This window comes from Pholcus phalangioides, unplaced genomic scaffold (assembly GCF_987345545.1).
Source record: "Pholcus phalangioides strain wild (caught in Gottingen) unplaced genomic scaffold, Ppha-v1.0 ptg000027l_1, whole genome shotgun sequence".
NCBI classification, from domain to species: Eukaryota; Metazoa; Arthropoda; class Arachnida; order Araneae; family Pholcidae; genus Pholcus; species Pholcus phalangioides.
The window spans coordinates 14,390,811-14,402,823 of NW_028301617.1; the positions used below are offsets into that span (position 1 = coordinate 14,390,811).

Here is a 12,013-nt window from a genome sequence, read left to right on the forward strand (position 1 = left end):
AAATGACTAGCAACCGATCCGCAATTAGATACCTAGTCAACATACTGCTTGCCCTTGTTGCCCAGAATATATTATACTCTGGAAGACACACTTGCAATGTTGATTCAGATCCCAACCGGTCCAGCACATCCGCCAGAGGCATTATGGAACATTCTACTTGAAAGACGGACCCATGGTCTCCAGTGAATATAACACATTTTTATTATTATTATGCAAAGCAAACACGTTTCGAGCAACACCAATCATTTGTTTTAAAGCTTTCCCCACACTTTTGCCCGATTTTCGAATTCTAATATCTCAGTGAATATTGCACTACATCAATATTTCTTGTTGGCATCAAGAGAGACAGGGCAACAACTTTGTATTTGGGATCTTGCAGGGCGTTTAAAAAGTTGAAGTTTTTATTTTAATAACTGCACAACTCCTAGGAACATGAATGGCAATCTGAGTACTACACGTTATTTGGATACTTTTTCTAATTGGAAGTAATGCCTCTAGGACCAACGGTTTACCAGTGAAATACAATGCACCCTGTATATAGGCTCTCAAAGACGTACCAAACTATGGCCAAGGTCGGAATTGGGGGGGGGGGGGCTACTACTACTAAACCTGACATGCACCTCGTCCTTATTCCACTGCGGAACCTCTAACGAATTGGTACATGTTGGAATGTGTGTGCGTGTAGTGAACCTTCCGTGAAGTTTGTTTCTGTGTAATGTTTGTTATGTGTAGTGTTGCCATCTGCAATCAGTTTTTTAAACTATGAGTTTTTCCTCAACTCAGTGCGTGAAGTGTGCATGAATGAATAATTATACCGTTGTAGGCCTGTTGCTCTCTCCGGCGAGACTTTTTAATGGGGAGATCGGCTTGCATTTGCGCCTCGAAGTTGGGAACCGCAGAAAACCAACTTCAGCCGATCACCACGGCGGTGAACTGCCCCGGGCTACAAATTCTGATAAAGAACAAAAATAGTTATGAAATCACCGAATCTCGCAGCGGTGGAGTCGGAAAAAAAAATGTTTGCCCCCCACAAAAGTCCTACTGATGACCCTGGCTATTGGCAATAGCTGGTGAAGACAAATTTTATTGAAAACACAAATACAAGGCCACAACAGGTAAAATGTCCAACGGCTGAGAAAAAAAATGCCCATAACAAATATGGATGTCATATATTTCTAAAACACAGCAAACCCAATTAAAAATGATACAAAACCAAAAACTATGCATACATGATAACAAATTTTATTGAAAAAATTTACAAACAACAGATATTCTTATTAAGCATTATTTTTGGACATTTTCGAACTGATTCTTTAATTTTCTCGGACCACTTGACACAATCACAAACAAATAAAGAATATGTTGATCTAATGAAATATTTTTTTATCATGTGAAATATCTAGTGTTAATTCATTCGGTAAACGATCTTCTGTATCTATATCAGATACTGAGAAAAATAAAATCCATCAGTGTAAAGCAGTACGCATTGAGAGAGTTTCATCAATAATTTAGTTTCCACATCAATCGATAAAAGTTTTACTGAGAACTGCTTAGCCTCGTCTATTGGCAAAACCCTGAGCTAACTTCTAAAAGAATAATAAAAAAAAAACATTCACTTTACACATCTAAAATATGTTTTGGAAGAGTTCTTATTGGGTTTTTTTACTTGTACTTATACTCTCCCTCTGAAGCATCCCTCTTTATCACTTCAAAAGGGTGCAGGTTCTTCAACTGAAATATCGTGATAAGACCAGGGCTTAACAAATTGGAGAAAAAAAAATATAGGCAGGCACCAAAACAATTTTTTAGGAGCGAAACATTTTTTTCCTGAGAAAAATTGGTTCAAAACAATGTGTATGTGTTTTATGACTTTTAAAGGACATAGTGACCAGGGTTGGCAGGTTTTTGACACATGGCAGTTTTTGATGGTTTAAACCGCAGTTTAAACTGTCACATCAAAAACCTCAAATATTGCTTTTCGATATAAAAATTCCCATTGAAAATGCACGCGTTAATTGCATGTAATGTTTAAAGTGACTATGTTATACAAAGAATAAATATTTAATAAGATTCTAAAATAATTTTCTACTCCCGACAGAATTATTTTGGACAATATATGTTTTTTTTTTCTTATAAAATTTGAATAAAGCATAACATGAACATTGAATGGAAAACTGTGGAACGATTTGACATTCTTTGATTCAAGATGATTCTTGACCTTCCAAAATTTCTTCAACTGCTTATATATATGCATTGATATAAACTATCTGCTGTACTCTTTTTACAACAGATAAGTGTTTAAAAAAGTTTATTACATCATGTATGTAATGTTGATTTCTGTTATTATTAAATTATCTAGATAACCACTGATACTTAAAACAATACTCTTATTGCACATAACATTGAAATATATCTAGCGATCAAAATACTAAATTGTAGAACTAAAATGTCATTTAATTTGGCAATGCTAGCTTGTATATGTCAAACTTGGTTTATTCTTACTTTTGCACTATGATATGGTACATTTACTAGTATTTATAATGTAATGGTTTTCCAATTGAAGCTGTATTCAAACGTGCAAAACAAATGCTTTGGGTATCAAGTCTTGTCAGCTCTGCTTTGGTTGAAAATACTCTTTAAAGCTGTGTGAATTTATACACACTGATCTAAGAAATTTTCAGGCGAAAATAAATGAGTTTAGTTAGTGCATTAACAGATGCTGCGTCAGAAATTTTATATGGAATAAAATTTTGGGCAGATCAGAAAATTTAAAATATCAAAATATATATTTTTCCTCAGTAATTATAATTCTGAATATAAAACCCTTTAATCTAAATAAAAGTAAGTATTTTGTTATTTAACATATCTATCAAGTTAACAAAAACTATTTGACATCATTGACAGTAAGATTTTGATAGTTTTAATACCGAGTTAGTTTCTGGGGTCAAAAACCTAACTCTGATGCCTTATCATACATATTTTGAATAAGCAGCTCTAATCCACTTAACAAATTGAACACAGGTAATGAGTAGCTTAGATAAATAAACCATAAAATTATATTTTATATGTTCTAGACTCTTATGTTGAAAAATTCAAAAGTGCAAATTATAATTAATATTTTGTTTTAATTATTGTAATAAATTAATGTTTAAAAATAAAACATTGTAATATGCCAAAAAGTAAGTTTTTCATCATGTTGTACACCTATTATGTTCAAAACATTATCAAAAGGCATTCATTTAGGTTTTTGACGGTTTTTGACATTTTTGACGGTTTAAACCAGTTTTTGACAGTTTAAACCAGTTTTTGACAGTTTAAACCAGTTTTTGACACTTGTCATGTCAAAAACCCAACCCTGATAGTGACTCCTTTCCGACTTCACTCACTTCTGAAATCTATAGAACTGAAAAATCATACACAACACTGGATACACACTCAGACTGTTAGGTACATGCACTTCCGGTACAACTCACTAGGTAGTAAATTGCCCATGGTGATAGACCAGGGTTGTGCTCGATTTGAAAGAAAGACTTCTTTCTGTGTTTGTACATATGCAGATATAAGTTCCAAAAATATTATATAGTTCTTGGACTTGGAAACAAAAACAGACAAAAATTTGGACACCAACACCAATTCCTTAGTTGCCACAGCAACCTGGGTTTTGTCAAGCCCTGGTTAGGACATATTCTCATGCTAAGCTCTTGACACTACCAATTTCATTTGAATTCCCTTCAGAATGAATCAACTAGTGCTTCTTCAGATGAAAACTTCTGGTAACAAAAATCACATTCATGTGTCTAATCAGTGTGGATTCTTTAGTGTCGGTTTAGACTATGAAATGTGAGAAAATGTTTTACCACATATTTCACACTCATGTAGCTTCTCCCCCAGTGTGGAATTTTATGTGTCTTAAAATTGCTATGGTCAGAAAATACTTTACTACAGATATCACACACATGTGGCTTTCTTCCAGTATAGGGGACCCTGCTGTGCGTTTTCAAATCCCCTACTCGAAAATTTTTTGCCACAGATTTGATATTCATGGAGCTTTTCTCCAGTGTGAAATTGTTTTTGTGTATGTTTAAATCACTTACTCGAGAGAGTGTTTTAATACAGATATTCACATTCATGCGGCTTCTCTCCAGTATGGACCCTGTAGTGTAGTTTTGAATAAAAAGTTGAAAATGTTTTATGACAGATTTGACACTCGTGTAACTTCTCTCCCATGTGGACCCTTCTGTGTTTGTTTATAGTGTGTGAAGAAATTTTTTTGCTACAGATATCACAATCATGTGGATTCTCTCCAGTGTGGACCCTGTCGTGCGATTTTAAATTGCCAAGTTAAGAAAATTTCTTACTAGAGATGTCACACTAGTGTGACTTCTTTCCAGTGTGGTCTTTTTGTGCCAATCTAAATCGCCCTCTACAGGGAATGTTTTACCATGCACATCCCATTCATGTGGTTTCTCTACTGTAAACTTTTTTATGAGTTTTTAAATTGCTACTTTAAGAAAATGTTTTACGACAGATACCACACTTGTAGGACAATCTAAATCGCCTGCTACAGGGAATGTTTTACCATAGACATCCCATTCACGTGACTTCTCCACTATGGAATTTTTTGTGAGTTTTAAAATTGCTACTTTGAGAAAATGTTTTATGGCAGATACCACACTCATAGGGCTTTTCCCCAGTATGGACTCGTCTGTGAATGTTTAAATTGCTACTTTGAGAAAATGTTTTATGACAGATATCACACTCATGTGGCTTCTCTCCACTATGGACCCTGCCATGTGACTTTAAACTGCAAAGTTGAGAAAATGTTTTACCACAGATTTGACACTCATGTGGATTTTCTCCAGTGTGAACTTTTTTGTGCCGATTTAAATAGTCTACTACAGGAAATGTTTTACCACAGACATCACATTCATGTGGCTTCTCTCCAGTATGGAGCCTATAGTGCAACTTTAAATGGGCAAGTTTAGAAAATGCTTTACCACATATTTCACAATCATGTGGCTTCACTCCCGAGTGGACTCTTTTGTGTTGGTTTAAAGTGTCTGCTCGAGAAAATTGTTTGTTACAGATTTCACACTCGTGCTGCTTTTCTTTCATGTGAACACTTTTGTGTCGGTAAAAAATGCTATGGTCAGAAAATACTTTACCACAGATATCACACTCATATGGCTTCTCTCCAGTATGGACCCTGCTGTGCACTTTTAAATTGCCTAATCGAGAGAATGTTTTACCACAGATTTCACATTCATGTGGCTTCTCTCCCGTGTGGACTCTTATGTGAGTGTTTAAACTGCTGTTTTGGGAAAAAGTTTTATGACAGATTTCACACTCATAAGTCTTCTTTTTTGTTTGAACTCTTTTGTGCATCTTGAAAATGTTGCAGCTATAAAATGTTTCACTACTAATATCACAAAATGTGAATGTTTAAATTAAATTTCCTATAAGAGAAAGTGTTTTACCACAAATTTCATACTCATGTGACTTCTCTACAGTGTGGAATGTTTTGTATTGGTAAAAACTGTGAATGCCAGAAAAATTTGTTTATCACTGAACATCACACTTATTTGGCCTTTCTCCAGTATGGACCCCCGTTTTATTTAAATTGAATACTCTAAAAAATATTTAAACACAGAATTTACACTTTTGCAGCTTCTCCTATGCATGGAATCTCTTTTATCAGTTCAAATAGTTGATCTCAAAAAAATGATTTATCACAATTGTATAGCTTCCCTCATGTGTAAAAAGTTTTGTGTACATTTCTTGCAAAACGATTCCTTTCTCAAAATACACAATCATGTGGTACCTTCTCAGTGTTAATTTTTGTGTGCTTGTTTTAAAGTGTTGATCTGATGAACGTTCTTCCACAGATGTAGCTTCTTTTTGTGTATATTTAAAAATTGCTAATTTCTGAAAATGTTTTACCGCAGATAAGCTCACTGACGTGTGTTTTCTACAAATGTGGACATTTCAGTCTATTGTTTTTACAGAATCTAATCATAACAGTTCTAAATCATTCCTCTTCATCAATGTTCTTTTGCAATATTGACACTCATGTGAGTTTTCTTCACAAACAAATCGGTCAGGAACTATATATTGTATCTAAATTGATATAAAACTGGCATTGCCTTCATCCACATCATGTTCATTATGTAATCTCGCAGATGATTTACCCATACTATTAAAAATATGTTTAAACAGAGAGCTGGCAACCAAATCTGTTATAGTTTCTGCAATTCTTCTGAAGTCTGACGTTTTTCAAACTATTTTCTCAGCATATCCTTTTGCTGTTTTATCCTGCAGATTATGATGGGAATCTTCAATTACCTGCAAAAGAAAAAGTGTCATCACAAAGTCTAAATCGACTACAATCAAGGTTGGCAAAAGGTTGTGGTTAATATGGCAAAGGCCTTGGTATTTACCATACTGTCCAAAACACTTGCTTTAGAAACCATACATGAAAAATAGGGATCAAAGTAAAGATAGTGTGTGTGTGTATAGGCTGTATTAATAAAAAGAACGGAATGATTAAAAGCAAAAGGATCAAAGTAAAAGCCAAAGCTTCAAGTAAAAGTTAAAAGCAATCTGAAGTGTTCAATCCATATTAATAATGATTACCTTTTACTTGCAAGTAAATCCTTCTAATCTGTGAGTAAAAGGTTAGCTGGCGCCACTCATTTTGATACCCAGAAATCTTCCGATTGTACAGATTATATTGGTCAACACAGTTTTTTAATAACATGAGTGAAATAAGTTTATTTAGACTAATTTTAAAAAGCTGAGTTCAAATATGATTGTAAGAAATCTCTGTCACCTACAGTTTATACTGTATCAATGATTGCCAATTTTTTTATATAGAAAAATACACAATGGGAAAACTTGAATATCTAGAAAATGGAGATAAATGGCATATCAACTATTAAAAACAAATTATAAAACATTACGATAGTAATTTTATCATATTCATTCATTATTATACATGAAACAACAGTACGTATGTTTTTTATTCCCAAAAAAATGTAGGATACATTCCCCATTTTTTTAATGAAAAATTCAAAGATGAATTTTTAAAATAAAATTTATTTTAACTTATAGCGGAGCCGTAACTAGGATTTTTTCTGCCCCCACAACACTAAGTTCTATAATTTTATAACCGTGTTCTTTGTTCCCAACTAAAACAGCCACTCTGGGTAGAGTCCCCCCCCCCCACTCCCGCTCTCCTATAGTTTCACCCCTGCTTATAGCCAATAAGTTTAATATATTATAAATATTTTCCACTTTTATTTTGTAATAATGTTATATATTTTTTGGGTTTTATGACTGAAAGTCATGGATTTTGTGCACTATGTTACAAAACCAAACATTGCTGTAAAAAAATAATAAATATTATTTATGCAGTTTTTATCTGTTAAAATAATGAAATCAAGAATATTTCTTGCACATGTGCTGAAAAAAAAGGCAGTTTTAACATTTTTTTACTTGTTCCCTGTCATTTTGATGGTTTTTCATGTTTTTTGAAATAGCACATAGAAAAGTTTATTTTTTACACATATTTATAGCTACTCAAAATTTATAGCTTTTCATTTCTGACAGACAATGGGTTGGTAATTTATAATTTAATATCTTAGTTTGAAATGCTTTTGAATTTCTTTTAGCAGTGAACTGTGAGAATGCTTCCTCTAACAGAGTGAACAGAAATTTTCGAGTGAAAGAAAAGTATCTAAAATATTCTAAAAAGCTATGCAAATATACTTTTTATTTTCTCAAAAGAAATTTTCGTCTCAATGCGCCATAAAAAATGCCTGGGAACAGCTGTAGTATGATGTCTTATTTCTTTGGAAACTTCCTTTCTAATCTGTTGGCACTGCCTATTATTACTATCATTTCTGGGATGGTATTTCCTTTTTTTTTGCTATTGGTTATCCTTTGAATTGGTTATCTTAACCAGATATCTTAATCTGGTTAAGATATCTGACTCTCATCCTGACGACCCGGGTTCGAATCCCGGAATGATCAATCACGCTACTTCTGTACAAATACTGATATCAAAGTTTTTCCAATATCCTTTGAATGTGATGCCACTTCTAGAAGTTCTTGATTAAGTGATAGACTTTAGAACAGCATTTGAACTTATCAAGTCCATTTACACATGCACACATTTTTTGAGCTTTTTTTCCTTTTGTTATATATTTCCGCAACAGGTCATTTTGAATTTGTTCTCTGGATTACACGTGGATTCTCTCAGATTGTACACATTTCGTGTTTTGGTTTTAATTCATTTTTTGCATACTGGCCGTTCTATCGTGCAAATTGTGTTTTCAAAGAACCCAGAGATTGTTTTTCTCCTGAGCGTTGTATTATTTAGAAGAGAGTCTGGGTTGAGATAAGAAATTTATAAATTATTATTTATATTCTAGAAAATATTTATTTATGTATCGGGAGGTTGTGTTATTTATTATATGGCTACATAGACATATGCAGAATTTTCTCAAGGGGGGTTTCAATTTTTTTTTTCCTTTTCATAGGGGGGTGTACATTTTTTCCTGCAAAATAACACTACAATCTCAGCTTGAGAGAGGTAGGGGTTAGAACCCCAAAACGACCCCTTTGTGTATGCCAATGCATGGCTATGATGATGTTATATTTTTAATCTCCATCCCATATTCAGTCTAAGAATGTTGTTTTGTTATTGTTTCTGTCATCATTTGTCATATTAAGATATTATTATTTATCCCTTTTTGTGGATTCGCCGGAGATTTTTCTTCTTTGGCAAGAAAGATGTCAGAAAGCATGACCGTTTCACTCTAGGTGACTTTTGTCCTGTTCACAAATGTTTTCCACGTCAAAGGAAAAAAAATTTCCAAACAATATGATACTTAAGCTTTTAAGTTCCTTTTCTACACACAAAAAATTTATTGTGAAATTAACATAAATGAATCGGTTTAAACTCCTAATGTATGGATCCCAGTAGGATTATTATGAGGATTGTCGAATGGGGAAAAGAGTTGGGACACTTTCAGGACCTGGATGTAGAGGCGATGGTTAAGAAATTTCACCCTTTTTAGATGAACTATTTGTAAAAAAAATAATTAAATACCATCATTTCAATATTAAACGACAAACCTGAGAACTTTATTTTTTAGAAATGACCATGACTGATGGAGCAAAGTTGACGGATGGTTGGCCAACAGGGCCCTGAACCAAAGGAAAGCATCAAAAACTGCAAAAAAAGAAGAAAAAAATGCTTATTAATTCCCATCTAAAAGATTTTAATGAATTAATTTAGCTTAAGAACAGGGGTGGACAGTTTCTTCCGAAGTAGAAAAAACAATCCGGGAGAAATAGGTTCCTTTCAAGCAGAAGAAACTTGTTTTCCTTTAATAATTTGTCATATAAATTAGAATTTATGCTTAATATATAGCAAATGTGTATTTCGTATAACATTAAGCAAATTTAATTTCACTAATTTAATCATGTATGCAAATTAATAACTGCATCAGTATTTTTGAAGAGTTGGACAATTTCTTCCGCTTGAAAAAAAACTGCAGACACTGCTTCTCTTACAAGTGGAAGAAACCAGTGTTCTTTCTGCATTCATCATTTTCACTACAATTTAAAATAGTAATTACAAAATATCAGAAAATACTATAAAAATCTTCATTTTCCTCACTGCAGTACAACATTGAAAAACAAAAGTGTTTTTAGCAGCTGTACGCTGTAATTGATTTTCGGCTTAGAATGAATGAATGCAAAAGACGAGGAAATTCTTTTGAGTTCTGCAGAACTTCAAAGGGTGCTTAAAAACATTTTGACTTATCTACCAAGTTCATCAGGTATGTCGCTGCCAAGATTAGGAAGCTCCTTCCAAGTTGGAAAAAACCAAGAAATACGGTAGAACCTCGTTTATCCCAACAACTCATTCACACAACCAAACACCCTCTTAACCTAACTCATTTTCAGTTTTCTATAGTCAATGAAGCTCAACAGTTGGCATTTTCTTAGAACTTGAATCCTCTTATTTCCCCACTCCATAGCCCCGTTCTATTGCACAATAATCCACTTCCAAAGAATTATACATACCGTACCTAAGAGCTATAGTAGATGTAAAATAGGGACGAATCCAAGTACACTTTATGTAGTTAGAAATTACTGAATAGGAGCAGATTTAGCTGCCATCTTTTTTTTTCCGCCTGATGAATTCATCTTAATCCTGTGGGTGTGCCTTAATGAGAGAGAGTAGTGCGTCTTCTTGACAACAAAACAGTTATCACAGTTTTGCTGGGGAGAGGGTATCATTTGTTGCTAAATTTCAATTTTCAATTCAATTCTAAATTTCCTTTGCGTTATAGAATTTGTGTTGAAATCGATTTTCCGAACATCCTTCAGTTCCGATGTGTTTGGATAATCAAGGTTCTACTGTATAACCATTTTAAAATTAATTGTTCGCTTTCATCTATTCAGTGTGACAAGGTGTAACAAAACATTTTTTGTTATGACAGCCATCAGGCTGTTCCAAAGTTGAGTGGGTGAATCCATAAACATGGATAAAATTCTTTTTAAACCGGCTGAATTTGCAGGACTCAAAAGCATTTCAACACAATCACAGCTTTTTGAGAATTTCAGATATTTCACACATTTTGTTTTTACAGGGTGGTCAATTTTTGCCATAAGTGGAAAAAACCGCGGTAAAAACCCTCCTGGCGAAAATAGGTTTTTGCCAAGTCGCAAAAATTTATTTTTCCCCTATATATATATATGTAAGACATTGCTGTGCATTTTGTTTATAATGTAAATAAGGTAGTTTTGAGCACAACCACACACTTCTCGCTGAACTTTACTATCAGAATTAATACATTTTTGAGTTGGTGAGTTTTGCCATTGCTCGAAAAAACTGTCAGTAAAAAATTTCCAGGCAATAATAGGTTTTTTTCCGAGCATCAAAACTGGTACTTCATACTTTTTTTGTATATCGCACATCTCGGTGAGATATTTGTAATTAAATGTTAAAAAATATATATAGTTTTTGAAACATATTTGATATTTCACATCCAATAAGGTGAAATAACAGGCATTAATTATGTGCACTTCAACTAAACAGTAATTAATGCACATTTTTTTCATTTCTTCCACTGTCTCTGAAGAAACGCAACCCTGCTCAAGAGATTCTAAAAAATGTTGGGCGATGTTCCCAAATTCAAGTGCATCTACTGACCTGCAGTTCAAGAGTTTGCGACAAATGAATCAGGTCCCCTGGAATCGGTGAATCCATGAAAGATGGAATCCTAATTATATTTCATTTTTAATTTAATTTATAAATAGTTGCCATCATGATCATTATTTGATGATGATTCACCTTCCCCCATCGACGACAGCATTTACAACTTGTTTTAAGACATTTTAAACCAACGTAGGGCTTCAAAATGAAAAAAAAAGTAATACGAAGTTAGTTTATTTAGATTGTTAGTTTTTTAGAGTGATAAAGGATTTGATACATCAGAAAGGAAAAAAATAACCATATAATTGGAATATATTTGAAATATAGAGCACATATTTACCAATACATATATATATGAATGCACACATTCATACAGAACTATAAATATATATTACATACGCACAGGTGTGAAACTATTTAACAAAAAGCATTTACAACGGCAATCAAGATGAACGAGATAACGGTAGGTAATTATCATAGACTATGATTGCAAGGAAAGCATTGTTTTCTTCCGCTCATTTGTTTGTTTATTTTCTACGCTGTTGCCATCACTACAAAAGTCAATTCAAAACTTCACAAAAAAATAAAAGCTGACCATATATTGTGGAAGGGGAACTAAGGCCCCTTTCACACGGAGCGGATGCGGATGCGGGTCCGCATACCCTTTCAAACGAGCGCTGAAGCATCTTTAGTTCGAAATTCATGCATAAAAGCTGTTTTTTCGCCATTTTTGTAATTATTTTTCTCCTTCAGCCCTGATTCAGTGCCCATAGGCAGCCTAGA

At 33.5% G+C, this 12,013-nt stretch overlaps 1 long non-coding RNA gene across 1 annotated transcript; it reads right to left on the bottom strand.

Moving 5' to 3' along the window:
- Nucleotides 1-2,800: 2,800 nt before the first annotated feature.
- On the bottom strand, nt 2,801-11,768 carry LOC149068526 (uncharacterized). Its single transcript, XR_016195192.1, has 3 exons — nt 11,571-11,768; nt 9,139-9,235; nt 2,801-6,342 (listed from the first exon to the last, which is right to left on the bottom strand). It is a non-coding gene; the product is annotated as an uncharacterized LOC149068526 (long non-coding RNA).
- Between the last annotated feature and the right edge of the window lie 245 nt (nt 11,769-12,013).